This window comes from Manis javanica, chromosome 1, assembly GCF_040802235.1.
Source record: "Manis javanica isolate MJ-LG chromosome 1, MJ_LKY, whole genome shotgun sequence".
NCBI lineage: Eukaryota > Metazoa > Chordata > Mammalia > Pholidota > Manidae > Manis > Manis javanica.
In genome coordinates this window covers 166,279,477-166,302,232 of record NC_133156.1, presented here as the reverse complement: position 1 = coordinate 166,302,232, position 22,756 = coordinate 166,279,477, and the positions used below count along the sequence as shown (strand labels likewise).

The window sequence follows — 22,756 nt, the reverse complement described above, 5'->3', positions numbered from 1 at the left end:
TTGGTCCTATCTGAAGTCGGTTCCCAGCAGGAGAAACTGTGCTTTGCCACATCTGCCTAAACCGGTCTCTGTTGCCATCCAGTTCTGGCTCAGGATGCTGCACTGGAGAGGTAGCAGCTACACGGCAAATGCCAGGTTCCTTAATACTAGAGGAAGCTTGAACTTCTCTCTGGTGTACATGGAGTCACATCTGTGACCTAAGAGACACTGCTTTGAAATAACAACAATGTTCAAGAAGCAATGATTAAAGTTTGCTATTGCACCCGAACAGCGTCACTTAACCTTCCCATGATGTCTTCATTCAGTGGTTCTGCTGAGCTCTTCATTGGAATTTCCCCAGTTTCATCCAAGCAAATCATATATGTTCACAAGCACATCGATATAAATGTATTTCATATAATAAACAGTGATAAATACATAAACACATACAAATATAATGAATATAGCTAACAAGTATAACTATTTTATATAAATATATTTATTGCAAATGGAGATGTATAACATAAATATCAGTAAAGTATTGTTGAATGAGTGAATGAATCTTTCTTTAAAACAGTCTGAGTATCTTAGTCATCACGATTCATTTACTACATATAAACATTCTTTCTCTGAGTTTATAATGAATACTTACGGCAAATTGATTTTTTTTTTTGCCCTTACAAAATGGAAACCACGGTTTCTGATATTCCAACTCTCCTCAAGTTAAAATAGAACAATGTTAAAATTTTAGGATTTATAATGTTTTTTCCACCCAGGAAATAGTACTTTTTAAATTCTTTGTTTCTCATTTAAAAACAAAAATGTGACAAATGCTACCAAGTAAACATTAAAATTGTATACAAACATCAAATTAATATTTAATACAATAATGTTGCTAAAAATCAGTTCCAGATGGGTGGCAGACTTTAATGTGAAAGTAGAAAAAATTAAACAAAAAGATCTAAAAGAAGAAAACATTGGAGAATATCTTCATGGGCTTGGCAAAGCAGATTTCTTAATGAGGATTCCAAAAGCACCATAAAAGAAAACATTGAATAAAATAACGTCATTGATGTAACGTTGGGTACAGAAATTAGTCTCCCCACCTGTGTGAGAAAGGTTATGAGAATCAGAAAGAATCAGGGGTGGGGTGGGGTGAGACAGTTCCCTTATCTTGCAACAACAGGCTTCAAAGGAGAGAGTTAATTTGCAAACAAGTAAAAAAAAAACTCTTCTGAGAGCAGACAGACTTGTGGGCAGCAGCACATTCCACTGCCATGGGGAAGGGGAGCTTGTAATGTGCTGGCCCTTTATATACCGTATCTCATTCCATCCCGGTTATACCCAAGGATGCAGATAGGAGGCTGAGCAAGGTCAGATGGCTAGCCGAAGGTCAGGCAGCTCTTAAATGGTAACTGGGGAATTTGAGCCCATGTTGGTCCGACAGGGCACCGTGGTGTTTCTCCCTGGATACAGCCCAGCAATTCCCACTTCCCAAGTGATTCCACGGTCCCAACCTCAACCACAGCCCAGGTGATTCTACGAGCAGGCATCTGCTCCTTTCCTGCCTTTTTCTGGCAAGGGCTCCTGCTTGGCCACACGCTCTGCTTTGTGGCACTGAGAGTATGGATTAACTGTTTGGTAGAGGAGTCACAATGTAATTGACATTCTATACAAAGCAGATATTCAAAGAAATGGCACTGTTAACTTTCCTTACTTATTAATTATATTTTCATTGGAAGTCTTTTCAGTTTAAAGATTATACGATACAATCGGGGGGCAGAGAACAAAGCCAATAGCCCCTCCGTCTAAGTTCCAAGGTAATTCAAGGTAGCAAGTGAACCGTGAGTGATTAAAGGCGGGTGTCTTGGGACCTGCTGGACTCAATGTCCTTGAGTCCTCCCCTCCATAGTGTCTGGTACACTTCATGTTGCTGGCACTCAACAGCTGTCAGGTTTATGAAGAACAAGACAATCACACTCTTTTTGGGGTCTCAGGCTATGAGGACTCAAGTGCCAGATAGGGTGTTAACATCAGTTAAGAACCCTGATATCCATCTGCTGAGGTTAGTCGTGTCAAGTCTGGGTTGTCATATATGCCTGGATATCAGAATATATTTTCGATGTTTGCTTTTAAAAGTTACTCCTGTGACTGAGACTCAAAAAGAAACTTCAAGAATTAATGTTCGGTTCCAGACTGAATGTATTACCCATGTGATGTAAGGTATGAATAGAAAATAAAAACCTGTAGCACGGGCTTTGAGTAGGTTGCTCATGTGTGTGATCACGTGTGCATGTTTAACCCCTGACCGTCTCAGCGATATGAGAGAGTTCTGCTGATGTCAGTTTCTCCGCACGTCCCAAGTCTCAGATCAGAAGCGAAGCTGTGCCTCTATAGCCATAATCCTTTACTCCCTGAATTTCTCTAGACCCTTGCTGCTCAAGGTGCAGTCCTTGAACCAGTGGTAACGGCATCGCCAGGGAGCTTGGAGGCCATGCGGCATGCCAGGCATCACGCCAGACCTACGGAATCAGAATCTGCTTTTTGCCATGGTCCTCAGGGGATGTGAATATCCATGTTCAGGAAGCTCAGCAATGCTGATGTAGACCCTGGGTGCAGACAAAACTCTCTTCTCCTACTCTCTTGGCTGCACATTCATATCCTTGCTTTGGTGATTCTGCAATTAAACATGGTGAGGGGCTGAATGTTTTAATATTCCTCAGATTTGCTTGGCATCATATCTATGGTCTGGGATTCCTTAGTCGATTAAATGTCTTCCTCACCACATTGTTCCTCAAGTTCTCTGGAGAGGACTGCAGACAGAATGGGGCTCTGCAGCCAGTGGAGCCATGTGGGGCTGAGCCTGCAGGCTGTCAGGGACGTCTCTGTGACAAGGAGTCCCTGTTGGTCTGTCATCAGGCCTAGATCTTGTAGCAGAATGTTTGGAACTGAGCCACAGCTCTGCCTTTAATCCCAGTCATTGCCTACACTCAACCATTTTGTTTGTTTGATAGATAAAAAATATTTAAAAATCCTATCATGCCATTCTGACTTTTTACAGCAATGACTAATGGATTTGAAGGTGCTGCAGTTTTTAGGATTGATTTTTCCTTCTCGGATTTATCCCACTTGATTCCCTTGGGTATTCATACAATTTACCCTTTACTGCTTTAGTGTAACTTTGCTGCAAGTATCGTTTTCAGATTCTCTTTTCCTCTGTGCCTCTTCCCTCCCAGCAGCCTCCAATCTCTGGCTACTCAGCCAGGCCCCATTCCACCCTCTCCCAGCCTCAGCTCCAAGGCCCCAGCCTGCTGAGGCCTGAGCTCTGCACTGGGCCCTCAGTGTCCTCTTCTAAGGAAAATCCTGGGAACCTTGACTTCTTTGTTCACCAACAAGAAATGTTCCCCTTGTAACTCAAATCCATACTTGGCTATTTTTAATGACTCTATTTTGGAAACATCACTCATGCTACTGGGCCCCTAAGAAAAAGCCTCTTGGGGGTACAACCACGTATCAGATCAGATTGTGGGTTGGGAAGCCCAGCAATGGTTGCAAAGAAACCCTCCCTGGACTTGTCACCCTGAAGTCAGGGGACAAGGGAGAGGCTTTCAGGGACTCCAAGAGCTGGGGCCTCCCTGTCTTCTGTGCCAATCAGCATACACATTCATGACGCCATGTGTCCTCAAGCTGTATGGAAATTAGCTTTTTGTAAGCAGAATAATAGTTTAATTACACTGGGGGAGGGCTATCCTGCAGCAAATCCTCGGTACATGGAGGAACCCATCTGTGATGCAGATGGCCTGAACTTAAAAAAAGCCTATGTTGGTATCTCCGAGTTTCTTAAAACAGTGCACATACCACACATATGTATAAATACATTTGCAGACACAAAGCTATATCGGATAGAGTAATGCCAGCAGCTATACAAATAAACCCCAGCACGCCAATGGCTTAATGCTCCGGGGATGATTCAGCCACATCACTGCTAGTTGTCAGGCCCTCTCCTTTCCCTAGAGATTCAGACACCCTGGCTCCTTCCATCTCATGGTGCCATCCTCCCGGGCCTTGGTGGTCTCTGCACCCACTTAGCAGAAGAGAGAGGAGAAACCCCAAAAAGCTTGGCCTGGATGAGACCCATGCCGCTTCCTGTCACCTCCCATCAAACTGGACCATGGCCACTGCAGGCCACAGTTGGCAAAACTCTAGAGTATGAAGAAGGTGCTGCATTTGGGGTGACAAAATACCTTCTCCACTACACTTTGATGTGTTTATACAGGAGTTTAATGGGCAAACTTCCCCTCAGACGTCTCACACCCCCATGTGGAAGTTTGAGTGACTGGTGGTATCTTTAGTTTACGGGGAGTGCACTGAGGCCCTGGGGACCATTATTTGCATATTGGCAGATTTGGGAGGAGAAACAAAGATCCCAGGGACTTCCTGTGCTTTGCCAAGCCTCTTTGTTCATTACTATGGTACCGATTTTCATTTGAGAACAAAAAGCAGGTGAGAGGGAAGTTAATCGCACAGCAGCAGCTTTTGGGCCTATTGTCTAAGGACATGACTCAGGGCTGCCTTGGCCAGCGGCCGGCCAGAGCTCCATGGGCCTCAGCCTGGGCCCCCACCACCGGGTTTGTCTCCAGCCCGTTCCATGCAGAGCGATCACAAAGCCTTCGCAGACTGGCTCAAGGCTTCCCACCTTTTATACCTCCCTGGATTGCCTAGTTTTGCTGTTCTCTGAAAATAGTTTGCTTTGTTCTGTTACCTAAAACACATGTTTTTGTGAAATTGCAAGTAATCCAGGAACCCCAAAACTCAGCTCTTCCCTCACTGGTTCTGAGGGCAAACATCATGTTAAAGGCTGGGAGGGATCCAACCTTTTGACCGGAGGCCCAGGCCCTGGAAGGAAGAACCTAGTGGTAGAGTCCAAGGGACTTAAGTCTTCACCAGTGCTGCTGCCCAATAGCATCTGGCCTTGGGCAAGAATTGTAGTTTCTTAGGCCTCAGTTGCCTTACCTATAAAAGGGGACAAAATCACCCAGTTACCATGTTGGCAGGAGATATGAAGTGGGGAGCCGCCCATGTGTGTTCAGTACTAAGTGGTGGGTGGGAGATGATTTCCACGGAGTCCGTTGGTCCCCCTCTACCCCCACTCAGTGAAAGAGCCAGCCTCAGCCCCTCCTCCCTGCTTTGACACTGCACAGGGGCTCCTCCAGTCCAAATCCTAGACTTGCATCTTTAAGTAACCCCAGCTCAGACCCATGTCTGTGTACCTGTGGGGCCTCTGCTCTTCAGGGTCACTGGCCCTGCCAAGACACATGCTAAGCAGAGACCTTCTCCTCCCCTTTACTGTACGGAGAGTGAATTGAGCCCTGGGGCATCTCCGCCTGCCTCCCACATTCCTATTTCATCTCTTTGTTTCTCAGGCACCTGGGCTGGGACCTCCACATGGCCTTTCCCTCTTCTCTCTCCTGTCAGTTGCCCCCACCAGCTGTTGCTCCTGCCTCGAGAATCCTCCAGAGCTCCAGTTCACCTGCCACATCGAGGCCAGGTGTGTCTTCTTTCAACTCTCCTCCCTCAGCAGCCTGCAGAGGCCCTCTGCTTCTCCATAGGTAAGAGGCCTGCTCATGGCCACCCAGCATGACGGTCCTGAGTCTGGAGTGAATCCTTGATCCGGTGGGCACAGAGCTGTAGGTCTAACTTCACCTGGTTTCTCTCTCTCCCTCTCCCTCCCCAGTTGAAATCATTCCAGTTCAGCCTGACTGAACTAAACTTTAGCCAAGGACAGCTGCTGACATTCACAAGGACCCAGTTCTGTGTTCCCCTCCCTGCTCTCTGGACTTGACCTCCTTCACTCCAGGATGCTCCTTGCCTAGAATGCATTCCTCACTCCACATTCTCCTACTTTTTATTTTTGCCCCCCCAGGCCCCTCTCATTTATAAAATCTCTCACCCACTGGGTGTTTTCAGTGGGCCAGTAGGGTGGTAGGCTGGAGGGAGGCACAGAGAAGACCAAGGACAATTGAGCAAGGTTTAAAAAGGAATGTTACAATGATCAAACTTTTAAAAACCTAGTTTCCTGAAGCTTTAGAGCTCAACTTATAAATTATATTATTCTACTTACTAATCTACTTTTATAACTGACTCATAACATCCCCTAAATATTTTAAACTGCATTTACCATCTAATATATTTCTTGTCTTGAGTGCTTCTGTCTTGCCAATGGGTTTCAGCCCCGGGCAAGTGTGCTATGGATTCGATGTGACCAAAGAAAATGACAGCAAAACGTTCTTGGGGTGAAAGGGTTATACCCAACTTTAGTTCTAGGTGGCAGGTTAGTCACTAGAATCCCATTTACTCAGAGCAAGTCTGTATGCAGCAAGCCAGTCTCTGCCTCTGGGCCCCTCTGTCCACACAGCCGACCTCCAGGCCTCTCTGCACAGCCGTCCTCTGGGCCTCTGTCCTCAGTGTTGCCACCACTCCAGCCTCTGCTCTGCTCTCCTGCAGCCTTGCAGCCCTGCCACCGTGTCGTGCCCAGAGCACTGGGAGAAGCTCTTTTTTATAGAGTCAACAGCCATGTATTGCCCAGAGCTGTGCAGTGAGCTAGTCAACCAGGGCCAGGTGAGAATCCTGGCCACAGGAACTCTCATTTTATCCACAACTTCCAACGTCTATAACAAGTAAAAACTTTCCAAGCATTTAAAACACTTTTGCAACTCCAATAAATTAAACTTCAAATGCATGCTCAATCTATGTTCAACCTTAGACAAATCATTTTATACCTCTCAACTTCTCTTCAGATTTTAAAATCAAATACTCAGTATCTTTTATAATCACCAGGCTAATCTCTTGCATTTACCAAAATTTCTGCAATATTACAAACCTTTAAGAGATGAAACACACACGAACTGCTCACCAAAAATTAGTGTGTTTGTTTACAGATATGTTTACTCATTTCTCTGCTTAATACTGACCTTCTGTGTTAAGAAGCACATGTCCACTAATTTCACCAGACCAAGCAAGCTGGAGTTTCTATCCAAGGACCCATCAAAGCAGTCTGGGCTAAGGCTCAGGGTTTGAGTTTTCCAGGTTATGTTTACTTTCAATGTAATATGGATGCCACTCTTACCAAGAAACTGGTCCATCTGATTGTAGTCCTTACATCGAAGGAGAAGTAACCCAGCTCTGTGTCCCTTTGAACTTGCCACTGCCTGAGTGCGCATTCCTGGCTTTCTTCTTCATTCCCCTCATCCTAGTGCTAACAACTCTCTGTTCTCCTCCCATCAGACCTCCACCTCCTCATATCAACTATCAAAGTCTCTTTTACCTTCACAGATGGTTTCTGCGGATGGGGTTCTGTGTTCCCTCCATACTTTTCTTGTGGGATAAGCCCAAACCCTTACAGATGTTAAAGTGACATGGAGAGGTTCCTGGATATCTGCAGGCCCTGCCTCTGGGTTTGCACATTGAAACCCTGGCAAGAGTCTTGGTAGGATGGGTCCCTCTCTTCTCTGGGCTTGTTTGAAGCCTTTGACACATGGCGTGGCATTGCCTGTCAGATCTCACATGCCTTTGAAATTGCAGCAGGTCCTCTGTGATTCACAGCCCCTGCCCTTGGCTCCCGTGGTGCCTAACACCTTCTAGGCAAGCAGCAAATGGCTGTTGTCCTGAGAGGGCATTTTCACTGTGAGAGAGGAAGGTGAGGGCAGTGAGTAGCTCAGGGCCACACAGGGTGCTGACAGCAGGGCCAGATCAGTGTTCCCATCCTCAGCTGCACCATGTGTGATGCATTTTCCATTTCTAGTTTAGCTGCTATCACAAAACTAATGGGCTTGTTCTTATCCCCATATTCTCAATGGGGCTTGAACTACAGAAATGCTAATTCGCATTTCCCAAATAGGAGTGGCTTTGAGATCTTAAAATGTCATCACAAAGTTGACCCCCAGGGTTAAAACGTCAGTCATTCCCTGCCACTGTGGGAAAGTGTTCATGTCTCTGTCCCGTGCATGTCTGCAAAAAACTGAAATGACGTGCAGTCTCTGGGTGGCTTGGGGAGGGGTGTCAGGTATCATATTTGCTAGGCCTTTTTGGTAGCAAGAAAAACTCAGAAAAGTGGAGGTGATGTAAGAAAGAGAATTTATGGGGAGGTTCGGGAATTGTTGAAAGAATCAGAGGAAAACTTGGGGAGTGAGGCCTGAGAAGGAGTGGGGAGCAGGTGGGATCATGGCTTGCAAGAGGGGGACACAGCCGTGTGGAGGGTGACAGTGGTGGTCATGTCATTGGGTAGGTTTGCTGACAGCCTCCAAGGTACACAATTTCATCACTGCAAACTGAACCTGACTTAGAGAAAGTGCTGGGGAGAGGGAGGTTTGTCCCATGGCAAGAATTTCTGGCTCTAGGGTGCAGGATATGCTAAGTCACAAAACCCTTAGGAGGAGAAATCAATATTTTGAAAGACAGAAGGGTGCAAGGCTCCGTGATTCTTAGGAAAGAGACTCAGCCCCTGCCTGGGTGGCTGGCTTCCCTACACACACTGAGCCCATCACACAGCACGGGAAATTGCTCCACGGGGCTGCCTGGGTCTGTAAATGGTGCTGGCTTTGAACTGCTCTGTGTCCGTGCCAGCCCCATGCTGAGGACAAATGAATCCAAGTTCACATGTCACAATCAAGTCAACAGCTGAGCAGAACCCAGTGTAAATGGGCAGGCAGAGTCACCCTAAGCAAGCTGGGCTCAGCTTCACCACCCAGGAAGTGAGCGGCCTGGACCGCTCACTTCTCTTCCAGTGAGAAAACTCATGACCTTCTAGTTTTCCATAGGACTGAGAGTTAACTAGTTAACTACTTCAGATTAATTACAGGAATGGAACTTTGTCCTAAGTCGATGACTACCACATTGCCAAGAAGTAGTTCAGGGAGACATACTTTCATGTCAGATTGTGGATAAAATGAGAGTTCCTGTGGCCAGGATTCTCACCTGGCCCTGGTTGACTAGCTCACTGCACACCTGTGGGCAGTACATGGCTGTTGACTCTTATAAAGAGCTCTGCCCAGTGCTCTGGGCACAACATGGTGGCAGGGCAGCAAGGCTGCAGGAGAGCAGAGCAGAGGCTGGAGTGGTGGCAGCACCGAGGACAGAGGCCCAGAGGACAGCTGTGTAGGACAACTGTGCAGAGAGGCCGGAAGACGGCTGTGTGGACAGAGGGGCCCAGAGGCAGAGACTGGCTTGCTGCATGCAGACTTGCTCTGAGTGAATGGGATTCTAGTGACTGACCTGCCACCTGGAAATAAAGTTGGGTATAGCCCTTTCACCCCAAAGAATGTTTTCCTTTCAGTTTCTTTGGTTCCACTGAATCCATAGCGAACTTGCCCGGGGCTGAAACCCATTGGCAAGACACAGATCTTGGATGTAGTTTTGGATTTCAGTTTACGTACTTGGAGATGCGGTATCTAGAAACTCATTCTTGAGTACATTGGAGTATTCTGGATCTGGGAACAAGTGCGGCTGAATGATATTCAGGCACCAAAGTGGGCAGAGCCTGAACATGCTCCTCCAGGTGGCACCAGGGCTGACCCAGATGCCTTTGTGGCCAGCTCCACCAAAGCAGCTCTGACAGATGCAATCAGGTTTCAGCTAAGGGTCAATTGTGGGGCCTGCTCAGTGTCTCACATTCTTCTTGGAATACTCAGTACCTGACCTGATTTCTCTTTTTATCTTTTTTTGAGTAAAAACATTTTTTTGATTGTGATAAAATATACAAAACAGACTTAGCCATCTGTGGGGAAAATGGAAGTTCTTCTCTCCTGTCAGTTGCCCCCACCAGCTGCTGCTCCTGCCTCGAGCATCCTCCAGAGCTCCAGTCCGCCTGCCACATCAAGGCCAGGTGTATCTTCTTACAACTCTCTGTCCTATGGCCAGGATCCTCACCTGGCTCTAAACTACTTGATGATGTAAACGGCCTGCTGCTAGGCTACTGCTCCCACACCCGTAGGCAATGAGCTGTTATTGGCTGAGTCACTAGATAAAGAGCTCTGCCCAGTGCTCTGGGCGGAGGCAGATGGAGGGGGATTACGGACCTGCAGGCTGCTGGATGCAGGCGACCTTCAGTGCTCAACCTACCACCAGGTGAATAAAGCCAGGTAATAAACCCTTTCTTTCCAAGTATGTTCCATTGTCATTTCTTGGTCTCACTGAATCCATAGTGAACTTGCCTTGGGCTGAAACCCTCTGGCAAGACACCATCTTAACCATTTTTAAATACGGCTCAGGGGTATTAAATATGTTCATAATGCTGTGCAACATCACCACCACGCACCTCTAGAACTCCTCTCATCATCTCAAACTGAAACTCTGTAAGTGTTGAACTCTAAGTCCCCACTGCCCCCACCCCAGGCCCTGGCACCCACCCTTCTACTTTCTGCCTCTATGAATCTGAGCACTCACTGTAGGTGGAATCACACAGGGTTTGTCCTTTTGTGTCAGTTTATTTCACTTAGGATAAGTCTTCAAGGTTCTCCCACATTGTAGCATGTGTCATAATTTTGTTTCCTTTTTGAGGATGAATAACATCCCACTGAATGTATACATCACACTTTGTTTATACATTCATTTGTTACGGACACGGGTTTTGCTTCCACCTTGGCTATTGTGAATATTGCTGCCATGAACATAGCTGTACACCTGTCTCTCTAAGTACCCTGTTTTGAGCTCTTTTAGATAAATACTCAGAAATGGGATTGCTGGATCATATGGTAGTTCTTAATATTTTGAGGAACTGCCATGTAGTTTTCCATAGTGGCTGCATCATTTCACATTCCCACCAATGGTGCATGAGGGTTCAATTTCTCTACATCCTTTCCAACGTGCTATTTTCTGGCATGTGTATGTGGGTACATGTGCATGTAATTTTTGTTAGCCATTTTTTTTCTGGCTGGTTCTCACACAGGCTTTCCCCGGCTTCTGTCCAACTATGGGGACTGCCATTTCCCAGGTACAGCGCCTTGGCCTGGGGAAGCCGTGAGAACCCAGGAGTGTCTTTTGAGGGAAGCATGTGGCTTCCGTGATGGAAGAACCTTCGTGCACGGGGAGCCTGGGGAGTTTTCCTTTGGTTGGCTGAGCAATGAGGCTGTCAGGTAAGGGAACTGACACACCATGAGAAGGGGCGGTCCTTCTGGCTGGTGAGTGAGGAGACTGGAAATGCACCATGGCAAGACTGCTCACAGCCAGGAACTGAGCAGCCCTGTGACTGAAGAATTTCTCTGCTCTAGCAAGGGAGCTGGTAGGGAGATGTCGGTGTTTTCCTCCCCTCATAAGCCTGGCCCCCGAGCATGCTGTCTTCCACCAGAAACCTAATTTAAAAGATTATTTCTCAATGTTAACCATGTTCTTGAGGAAGGTTGCAAGCTTCCCTTCTCCTCTGAGGCCAGTAGCATAGTCCATTATGTTTCCAAGGTGCTGCTACTTCAGATAAAATTCTTTCCAAGAAATACAGGGCATGTTGCTGTGCAAAGAATGGGAGCCCCGTACTATGGACCTATAAGGACGGAGGGGGTGGGGGAGCGTGGGCATGGAGGGAATCAAATGCTACCCAAATGAGCCCCAGAGGAAGCCCGCGCCTCGGTGATGGATGGCCTTTGAGCCCTCAGCAAGACCCTAAGGACAACCATTCATCAATGCACTGAAGGCGATCATATAAAAAGCCCAGACAGATTGAAAAAAATTTAAGACTAGATTGAGAGAGCAGAGTAAGAAATATTGTCTTTGCCATGTAAATAACTCCTGAGGGCATTGTCTCTGCACTGTATGGAAATGCTGCAGATGTTGCCCATAAGCATCTAGCATGCCCTCCTTGCCTTTCCTGGGGTGGGGGCTGCAGTAGGGTCAGGCATGGAGCTACCCTCTCTTCAATTGCACCTTCTCCTTGCAAACCCTCGTCTACCCATGGCTGCCCCACCAGGGCAGATAGAAACACCCTTTCTATCTCTAATTAGTAAAATCCTTTCTTGCTGACCCTTTTAATATGAAAGTAGAATTGGCAAACAAGCACACGTTGGCACAAAGCTTTTAAGCAGACTTGCTTTAAACTAACACACACTATGGGTTTTATAGTTCGCCTCGGGCCACCATTTAAATGTCTTGGAAAATGAAATGGAAAACTGGACAGACTAAAATAAGAGTCTTGTCTGCACTAGACGGCAAAGAATGATCCCTCAGTATCTCTCAGACAGCTGCAAACATACTTTCCATGACCCCTGAAGCTGATTCTGCCATCAGCTCTTACTTCTGCATCAGTTCATAAACCAGTAGGGAAATTGGTGAGTTTCTGCATTTGCTGTCAGTCTGTTCATTTGACGTGTAACTTCTGGCCTGAACATATCCTATTACTGTGTTATTCAGTTGAGCACACTAATAAAGAAAACTTTTGTTTACTTTTAGACCCAATGATGAATGTTGGGAGCTGTTAAATGCTCTTTAACTTAATAAGGCCTCCCAGCAGGAATCTGCCCTCAGTAAATCACAGAGCTGAGTCTAGAAGTGTCAATCGAAGTAAAATTACAAATGATCTAATTATGATAGGCTGATCTGATGCACTTTGTTAATGTCCCCTGGCTTTACTGGTGGACTTTGTGCAATATTTGTTGAGGGTCTGGGTGCCATAGATCACACTCAGCAAGACACAGTCTCTGTCATTCATGCATTCACTCATTCATCTTTTGAGCTCCTACTATGTGCCAGGCTCTATGCCAAGCATTCTATTCAGGCATCAATATTTCATTGAAGATGGTGTAGGGTAAGACATACAATTGAAGACTTAGAGAATTGACACTACCTTGAGCATTAACCCAAGAAAAGTGTTGTTTGGAGGATGCATTAGTCATCTAAAACAGGCTTAAGACGATAAACACTATCACAGTTTTTGTGGGTCGGAAATCTCGACATGGCTTAGCTGTACATCAAGACCTCTCGTAGACTGTAGTAAAGTCATTGGCCAGGGCTGTGGTCTCATCTGAACGCTCAGCTGGGACTGGTGGTGTCTGCTTCCAGTTAGGCTTTGGTCTCTAATCACATGCTTCTCTATAGGGCTTCCCCACGACATGGAAGGTAGTGTAAGAGATGCAAGACAGCAGCCACAGCCTTTTTATACTTTAGTCACCAAAGTGACATCCCATCACTTCTGCCATATTCTTAGAACCAAGTCAGTAAGTCCAGTGCAGACTCACAGAGAAGAATTCCACAACAGTGTCAACACCAAGAGGTGGTTTCTGGCTTTAACACATCATAATGTGTAATTTAGCTGAGCATAGTAGTAAATAAATTTTTTTTTACTTTTAGACCCAAAGAAAAATGTTGGGCATTATTAAGTAGTATTCTAACTTCATAAAGCCTCCCAGGAAGAGATGATGAGCCATCATCAGATAGGGGCCATTGCAGAGGCTGCCCACTGCAGAGGGTGTGTCAGTTAGGGATTGGGTTCAGCTGCTAGTAACAGACCTGACCTAAATGGCTTAACTACATAAGTATTTATTTTTCTAACATAATGAGAAATCTAGGGACAGATAGTTGTTTGGCTATTGCTCAGTGGTTCTGCTAGCTTTTTGCTTATGGCTTCAAGATTGCTGCTGGAACTCCTGCCATCATGTCTGTGTTCCCTGTAGTAAATGGAGAATGGGGAAAAGAGGTAAAGAGTACCAGTCCACTTCTATTCTCCTCATGCCAAGAAGTGCCACTCAGCAAGTTCAATTCACATTTCCATGGCCATCCCTAGCTGCTATAGAGACTGGTAAATATAACCATGTGTACCATTATCTCAAAGCATGTGTCACCTGTCATAGCTTCCCACCTGTCATGGCTACACCTGACTGCATTTCTTCTGTACCACCACACCTGCCCTTTAAGCTGATCTTGTGCCTGCCAAGCCAAGCACACCTTTGTTAATGGCTACTCTTGTGTTTTGTGAGTTTGTATGACTGGGAGGGGAATTTGAATACCCTCTCCAGCTCACCCACTCTCAGGCTGACAAGGAAGGCAGAATTAGAGTTTTATCTCTATGAATGGGAGCACAGACATCACAAGGGCAACCTCCCAAGTACAGCTCAGGAAGCCTGAATTGAATATTTGAAAACAACGTGGGAAAGTTCACAGTGTGAAATATACTTAAGAACTGGGTCATTCAAGTGTCCACGCGACAGCTATCTTGTGAGGGTCTGGAGTGTGCACTGTACTGCCTGGGGCTGCCATGGAGAATAAGAGAGGCAAGGATCTGGGCAACTTTAAGAGACACGGTCCCACCTGCTTTGCCAGGAACTTAAGCCCAAGTCCTGGAATCCTGTCCATCTTGCCTCTGTCTTCCTATAACAATGAGTAGTTAGGTGTCCAGATCCTGGAGAAAGACTGTCTGATGGCGGGTCCCTGCCTTGCCACTTCTGTATCACCTTGCGTGAGTTGCTGGATATGTCCGGCCTCATTTCCTCATTATTATAAAGAACCTTCCTTGTAAAGCTGTTGGAGGATTCCATGAGAAGACGCACGTTGCTTAGCACAGTGCCAGGGGCCTAGTAAGAGCTGTGTGCCTGTCAGCCTCACAGATGATAGTGATGATGCCGATGATAATGAAGACTGGCAATGATGAAGTTTCCATTTTAGAGTTTGGTTATAATTTCCTTACTCACAAGGATATGCATATCTATATATATCATGCATATTATATCATTTTGTATTTATATTATATTATTTTATATTTATGTCATCCTTATGTCATTTTCTTATTGTAAAGAGAATATTTTTACACTGCAGGAAGACCCCTTTGCCTCCCTGTCTCCTGGGTAGGGGAGATTCCAGAACAAACTCTTGACTGGTCCAAATGCCCATACAATTCTACAAGCAACACCTGACTTACGAGAGTACATGTGGTCCAAAGTATCCTTTTACAGTCACAGCTGTCATTGCATTTTCCCCAAACTGAAATGATATAAATTGTATACAGGTTTGCCCACTGAAGATAGGTTTAACTCTTAGCATGACTTACTTTTAGCAATAATAAGACTAGAGTCCTCGGTCTTGGAAATTAGAGGCAGATAAAATAATAAGAAATGAAGAAGAGGTCTGAAGAAGACAGATACATGGAAGCAAAATTTTGAAATAGGGAAGTTCATCAGTGGTCACTTGCTTCTTCATCCCTCAGCGTGATGTCCACCTCCCCATGGGGAGCAGGTCAGTGAAGGGCCACCAGGCTGTCCAGGCTGACCCACACCCAGGAAGAGTGACTGCTAAGCTGCTACAATCCCCTGAGGCACTGGCTGTTTCCTGAGAAAATGCTCATGAACTCAGACTGAGTTCTAATGGCCAATATTTAAGGGAGTTTGTAGAGAGTCCTCATTCAGTAAATACTACTGAACACTACAACATGTGCTGGCACGGGACGTGCTAGATGCTGGGGACACAGAAGTGAACAAGTATGCCCAGCTTGTCCTCACATTGCTGCACTTGTGCAGAAAAGATGTTTTGTTTCAAAGCCGATGGGACACAGGGAGCTGGCTGAGAGTCCACTCTGGGGTCCGTGCTGGGGGCCGCTCACCATGCATGTCAGCTCCTCTCGTCTAAATCTCCAGGCTCCTGGCAACCTCGACAGTGCTTACTGCGGGGTCCAGGCAGGCGGGCAGTTGCTGGGCACCCTTCACCAGCACGTGTCTGTGAGTTAGGATGGCTCTTTGCTCTTCTGGAGGTTTAAAGTGAGCAGTCCCACCATCTCACCGCAGCAGAGTTTACTTCTTTTGTGTCTGGATTTTTTCCCTGGGGCTGCCTCCTGGGTTCAAAGCCAGTGTGCATTCTGCAGGAAATACCTTCTGGTATAGTTGGAACCCTGAGCAAGTCTGGGCATGTCCTTCCCTGAATGACTGTCTTAGTTCTGGTTCCTGTTCAGTAGCTGAGGAACAGCCGCAACTTGGAGGGAAAGTGCCTTTGTGTAGAAGATGGAATAGCCACAGACCCTGGCAGTTCCACCATGTGGATAGGCCTCCCCTCTGGCTGGACACTGGGGAGTTTTAGCAACAGGGGCAAATGCTCACATTGTAATGGAAAGTGAAATAAAGCAGGGGGGAAAATGATGTATAAGTGCAAGTACAGCTGCATAAACAGAGACAAGGAGGGAAACACCAACAACAAGCCAGCAGAAGGAAATGCACCCAAATGTCAACTGTGCTTGGCATTTATGGGGTTAATGGTGTCTGCTCTTCTGTATTTTCTAGATGATTACCAGGCAGCATTTATCACTTTTATAATCATAAAAAAATAAACTTCATATGAAAATATGCATTACCGTAGGACGGTACCAAGATCTTAATACTTTCCCTTCAGCTTTAAGAGCACCTGATAAAAGAAACACTAACCAGCAGCTGCTCTCTTGGTTAATACGTGTTCTCTCCCTATGAATAAGATGAATGTTCAGAGCAGACACTGGCGGTGCTAGTCAGTTAGGTAATCAGCAGATGAAATCACCTAGGAAATGAAAACAAAACAAAAACAATAAGAAAATTAAAATTAAAATTCCATGAATTACACTAGAAGTGAATTTCCTCTTTGGGGCATGTTAAGAAATATCTGGGGTAAAATTAAGGTATTTTTGCCATTGTTTTTCAAGCATATGTTGTACGGAAAGATGCAGTTCTCTTTTATCGTCTTCTGGATCCAGTGCCCAGAGAGGGGGCCTGCACAGACTCAGAATGACCATCTTACCTGAACTGGGCAAGTTCCTTGTCTTTTCTCATATGAAATTGTGGGATCGTTCTCCTGAACAAGGGTAGTGCCCTGATCAGTTTTTTAAAAACCTCATATTTTATTTAATTTACGCAATGTTTGTTGCAGACAGTGGATTTGTTTCCCCTCTCTTCCTCCCTCCATTCCCCCCTCTCTTACTCCTTCTTTCTTTATTTTCTGTTACTGTGGTAAGAATATTTAACATGAGATCTACCCTTATAACAAAATTAAAAGCAGAACTATCAGATGATCTAGCAATCCCACTTCTGCTTGTTTTCCAAAATAATTGAAATCAGGATCTCAAAGAGAGATCTGCACCCCCGTGTGCACAGTGGCATTATTGACAATAGCCAAGACATGGAAACAACCTAAGTGTCCGCAGATGGATGAATGGATAAAGAAAATGTGGCATCTACATACAGTAAAATATTATTCAGCCTTAAAAAAACAAGGAAATCTTGCCATTTGGGATCACACAGATGAACCCGGAGGGCGCTGTGCTAAGTGAAATAAGCCAGTCGCCTGACAAATACTGCATGATTCTGCCTATATGAGGGCGGCTTGGCTAGTCAAACTCATAGAACATGAGAGTAGGACGGTGGGCAGAGGGAAGTGGGGAATTGCTGTTCAATGGGTATGAAGTTTCAGTTATACAAGAGGAATAAATGCTAGAGATCTGCTGTACAACAGTGTGCCTGATCAATTTTCAAAAATTCTAAGAGAATGAGGAGGTTCATCAAATCCCAAATGATGGCGAGGTAAGGCTGTGTTGCAGACTTTTACACTCTGAACCCGAAGTTGATTAGGATGGGGCAGACTCTCAATTACCAGGAGGGTTGGTTGCATGTAACCACAACCTCCAATAACAGAGGCTCAAATATAACAAGTTTCATTCATTCTTGTAAAGGAAATTCAGAGGTAGGCAGTGTAAGGTTACATGGCAGCTGCCCACCCTGGCTAGCTCGGGCTCCTCATTGCTCATCACCCTGCCTTCCTCAGGCGGTGGCCATAGCCAGCTGCAAAGGAGGACCAACAAAAGAGGTGGACTAGGAAGAACTGTTCTGTGTCCAAGTGAAAATCAGGAGCTCTAGTATTCAGGGCAAAGGGGAGAGCAGATGTGGGGTGAGGCAGCCGGCAGTGGCTGCCATGGCCATCATTAAGGCCGGGTTTGGTAGATGCTCCTGGATCCTCAGGTGATTCATGGCTGTCCCTCCGTAGTGTCTGATTTGCCCTTTATTGACATGGGGGCCTAAAAGCAGATAAGAGAATAAGATTAGCTGCCCCAAGCAGCCCAGCACCCTGCAGTGGAATAGGGCCTGGGTAATGCCAGCAGCACTGCCATTCCCAGAGGGGGAGATGGGAGGCACGCAGGGACCCTGGGGGCAGTTCTGAGGTATTCTGGGCAGACTGCAGGGTGAAGCCCCTCTCCTGAGGTTTTTTCTGTGGGGAGCCTCCCATCCACCGTTCTCTGGGGCCCCTGGCTGGTGCTGGGGGAAGCCCTTCTCCCATCACCTTGGGTGGCTATCTATGATCTGGGGGTGGGAACCTGCCCTCAGTGGGGCCACACAACTTTTGCAGCCCAATTCCTGTTGCTGAAAGGCTAGGGGTTCTACAGTTGAGTAGCAAATGCTATTTTTTTATTGAGATGAAATTCATCTAATACAAAACTAGCCATTTAAGAATGAACAGTCCAGTGGCATTCAGTATTTGTGTAACCACCTCTTCTATCTAGTTTCCAAACATTTTCAGCCCCCTGAAAGGAAATGCTGTAGCCATTCAGCAGTCGCTCCCCATTCCTGCCTCCTGCCAATCCCTGGCAACCACTGAACTGCGTTCTGCGGACCTGCTTCTTCTGGGCATTTCATATAAATAGAACTGTATGGTAGGTGACCTTTTAGGTCTGGCTTCTTTCATTCAGGATAATGCTTTCAAGGTTCATCCACACGGTAGCCTGTGTCAGCACTTTATTGCTTTTTATGGCTGAGTAATATTCCATCACATCTATCAAATGCTTTTTCAGGTCACAGTCTCTCTAATAAGTCAGGTTCCCTAAAAACATAGTCAGCTTCTGATCCATTTACATCTAGTCAGTTGCACATGGCTGCAGTTATACCCACATTGGTCTCAGTCTTATTTTATTTCCTTCTTTTTTTGCCCCTCACCCTCTCCATTATGATTGAAGGGTGGCTACCTTGAGCCTTCCCAGAACACAACGTGGGGAAGGTTAGGCCATCTTAGTCTCATTTCCTACTATTTGGAATCTATAAGCATTTTACTGTTTTGACTTTGCAAGACCCAGAATTTCTGATCACTCTCCATTCCTTTCATGATAATAACAATTCCATTGACTCTCACCCAGCACTGATTATAAAACAAAGCATGATTTTATATACCACCAAGAAAAAAACAAAAATAAAACCCTCTGCTAATTAAATCATGCCCTGCCATGTAGTATAAATGCTGTTACAGTGAAAATAGAAAGTGCATCTCAGAGTCAGTGGCATGCAGCAGTAACAATAATTACAGTGATGGCCAACACTATGGCCTTCCGTGTGCCAGGCATGTGGATTATCCTCTGTTACCTCTTTTATGCAACAGAGCAATGGAGGGAGCCTGACTGCAGCCCTCACTCAACAGAATCCTGTGGGATATATTTTGTAGTTGCCAAAACTTAGTCCATTTGCTGCTCATTCACTAATCCAGTGACAAACTTTTATGGTCACCTATAGGTGTATGCATTAAAAACTTTTAATGCACGAGTGGATAGGACAGGATTTTCCTTCTAGGCCCTTTCAGTCTAGTGCGAGGGGTAGAGGCACTGTAGAGTATGAAAGCAGGAATAGCAGTTGGCAGCCTCCCTAGTGCCCACTCCGCCCCTTCTCTGGCTCATGTTCCTCCATGAGAGGGACTATGCCCTTGCAGTCTGTGGGCCATAGGGAACGTAGACCCTCTCTGTCCCCTGGCATGGACCAGATCCTTTGGAAGGGCATCAATGGCCCAGCCTGGACCCATGCTGCAGCAGATACTGCTAGTAGCCAACTGAAATCCCTTCTCTTCTTGCTTAATTCAAAACCACTTTGTGTTTCCTGTGACAATGTGACCACTGAGAAGACTAAATTTCCAAGACTAGTAGCTTGCAGCTCATGTATACCATGTAACTTAGTTCTGTGTATGAAACTGTTATGTAAAATTTTCAGTGAGACTCTGTAAGGTGGGGCCAGAGGGGGTGTTATGCACTTCTTTGGTCTTCCCTTACTTCTTCCTACTGTCAATATCGAGAATAGATTTGCTGGCTGGAGTTGCAGCAGCCGTCTTTAAACATGAGGTCACTGTCACTTTGAGGTTGAAAGCCATGCTCCAGGATAGTATATCAGAAGACAGGAGCTCAAGTTCCTAGTGATATTTCAGGGCTTCCACATCAGTGCCTGCTGCCTGTACTAGACTGCTTTTACATGGGAGAGAAACCAAGTCCTCACTTAAGGCATTGTAGTTCTTTTTCCAGTAACATGCAGTCAGAGGGAATCCTAGTTGATGTACATACCCACCGTGTGACAGGTGGTGTAGAGTGGGAGGTACATTAGGATGACAGAACCACCTGGACCACATGAAAGAGGAAGGAGAGGGTCCACCAGGAAAGGGTGTTGTTAGAATGACAACATGCCCACTACAAAGAGCTGTCACTTGCTGGGTGCTTCCTAAGGGCCCAGCCCTCTGCTAAGCACTCCACCCCCATCATTACTGAATCCACACCAAGTTGGTCTTATGACCAATGTACAAATGAGGGAATGAAGACTCTGGAAGGTCACTTCTTCAAGGCCACTTAGCTGGGCAGGTTCCAATGTGGGTCTGTTTGACCCAGGTACAAACCCTTAAACCCTACACAACTCCCAAGAGGCTGTTGTGCATATGTGAAAGCAGAGAGTGGCTCAATCAGATCTGTGGCTTTGTCTCATCACAAAAGTGAAAGAAGCAGTTCAGAGAATGAAGTGGTATGCAGCAAGTGACAGGCAGGAAGACACGGTGACCCCGCCATCACTGGGCTCTAAGAGGTGGGCAGTGCCTGTGGGTGAGGCTCGTGTGAGTGGTGCCGGGAACAGAGTGCTCCCAAAGGTAGTGTCTACTGCCCTCGCTGGGGCTAATCCCTCTTAGATACGAGACTGAAGTCCTAAGTTTCTACTAAGAGCCACTATAGACTAAAAGCACTTAAAAAAAAATTAAGGTATCATTGATATACAATCTCATGAAGGTTTCCCATGAGCAACATTGTGGTTTCAACATTCACCCATATTATCAAGTCCCCCCTCTCCGCCCCATTGCAATCACTGTCCATCAGCATAGTAAGATCTAAATGTACTTTCTTAAGTTTTTGTTTCATTACGTTTACTAACCTGTCAGTGGTCATCGGAAGTGTGCTGAGTTTTTTCAAAACCATTAAAGGTTTTAATTATGAACTTTTCAAGGAGCAAACTCAGATTGGCTTGTGGTGTATGTGTCCACGTAAAATGAAGTGAAAATTGAGAAACTAATCCTGCTGTTAAAAAACCACTCAGCTCGATGGATTAATGATTGTACATTGAGCGTTGACCCCCCTATACTGAATTTTATTGTTGTTAACAACCATTTGATCAATAAATATGAGAGATGCCCTCTCAAAAAAAAAAAAGAAAAAAAACCACTCAGCTCCAAATTGAGATGGTGTATCAGAGGCATGGACTCCTTCCATCTCTTGGCAGTATGCATCATCAGACCAAAGAGGTACTAAGGTTTTAGCTGGGCCTGGTTTCAGCAGTTACCAAACCTAAGAAACTTCCCAGTAACATGAAATCATGCAAAATGATGAAGGTTCTCTCATCTGCCACTGTTTACAATGGAAAGAAACCACTGAAAAGTTCTACTTGAAAGCCTAAAATGGAGAATTTCTCTGTCTTGGCTCTTAATAATAATTTTGCTTTGATTTTTTGTTTTGTTAACATTTCAAAAGTATAGTCTGCCTTCACCAGACCAGAGGCAGCTGATACAAACAATAACCTCGGCATATTACTGACGTGTTGGGCAGGACTGAGTGACACCCCGGCCTGTGGAGTCCTCTACCACGGTCATGCTCCCTTCAGTAGTGCTCACCCAGCCTCCTGCTGTAATGCCTTGTCCATTTGAGCACTTCTTGGTTTTCCTCCAACCTCACTGGCCAAGAGCGTGGGGCTCCTCTCCTATCTTTAAACTTTGTCTCTGGCTCATCTGGACCAGATCTTTCATTCCATCTCTGGAACATTAATTCTTAAATCTGCCTCAGTACTGATTTTCCCCCAGAATTCCAGTCCTACTCAACATCTCCGCATGGGTGTCTGCTAAGCACATCCAAATTAAGAGGGCCAAAACGGTACTCAAGATTACTCCCTGCCCCAAACTGCTCCCTCTCTCTACCTTCCCATCTCACTAAATGGCAACACTCAGTCGCTCAAACCAAAATCTAAGGATAATGCTTGATTATCTCTCTCACTGTTCCCAAACCCAATCTATTCATCGACTTTACTTCCCAAACATGACTGTGATAGGTCCTCATCTTTCCATCACTGCTGTGACCATCAGATTCCCAAGGGCACACGCTGGACTTCCTTTCCCCTTGGTCCTACGGGAGTGCTTTACACTTAGAAGTAAGAGTTAACCTTCAAAGATTCAAATCGGACCATGTCACTCTACGTTTAAAACCCTCCAGTGCCTCCCTGTTGCGCTTGGCATAAAATCTGAGCTCCCTCTCTGCTCCCATCCCCAGCCTCTGTTTCCTCTCCCTGTTGCTTGCCAACCATCAGCCATGCTGACCGTCTCTCAGGTCCTGCTACACACCAGGCTCCTTTTTGCCTTGGGGGCGTTGACATTAGCTGATTCCTTGTCTCAGAATGCTGCTGGCTGGTTCCTGGCCACTGTTCAAATCTCAGCTTAAATGGCACCTCTCCAGAATGGCCTTTCTAGCTGGCCTGCTCATTTCAAGTAGTTCCTTCTTACTCTGTGTGAATTTTTTGCACAGTTCATA

The 22,756-nt window shown here is 45.8% G+C and overlaps 1 long non-coding RNA gene across 1 annotated transcript in view; it reads right to left on the bottom strand.

Annotated features, from left to right (window-relative positions):
* Window positions 1-494: 494 nt before the first annotated feature.
* LOC108394831 (uncharacterized) overlaps window positions 495-22,756 on the bottom strand; it is a 34,593-nt gene continuing 12,331 nt past the window's right edge. Inside the window, exons 3-4 of the long non-coding RNA XR_012133174.1 lie at window positions 16,362-16,470; window positions 495-4,992 (exon numbers count right to left, since the gene is read on the bottom strand). This is a non-coding gene — a long non-coding RNA (uncharacterized lncRNA). The remainder of the gene's footprint in view (window positions 4,993-16,361; window positions 16,471-22,756) is intronic.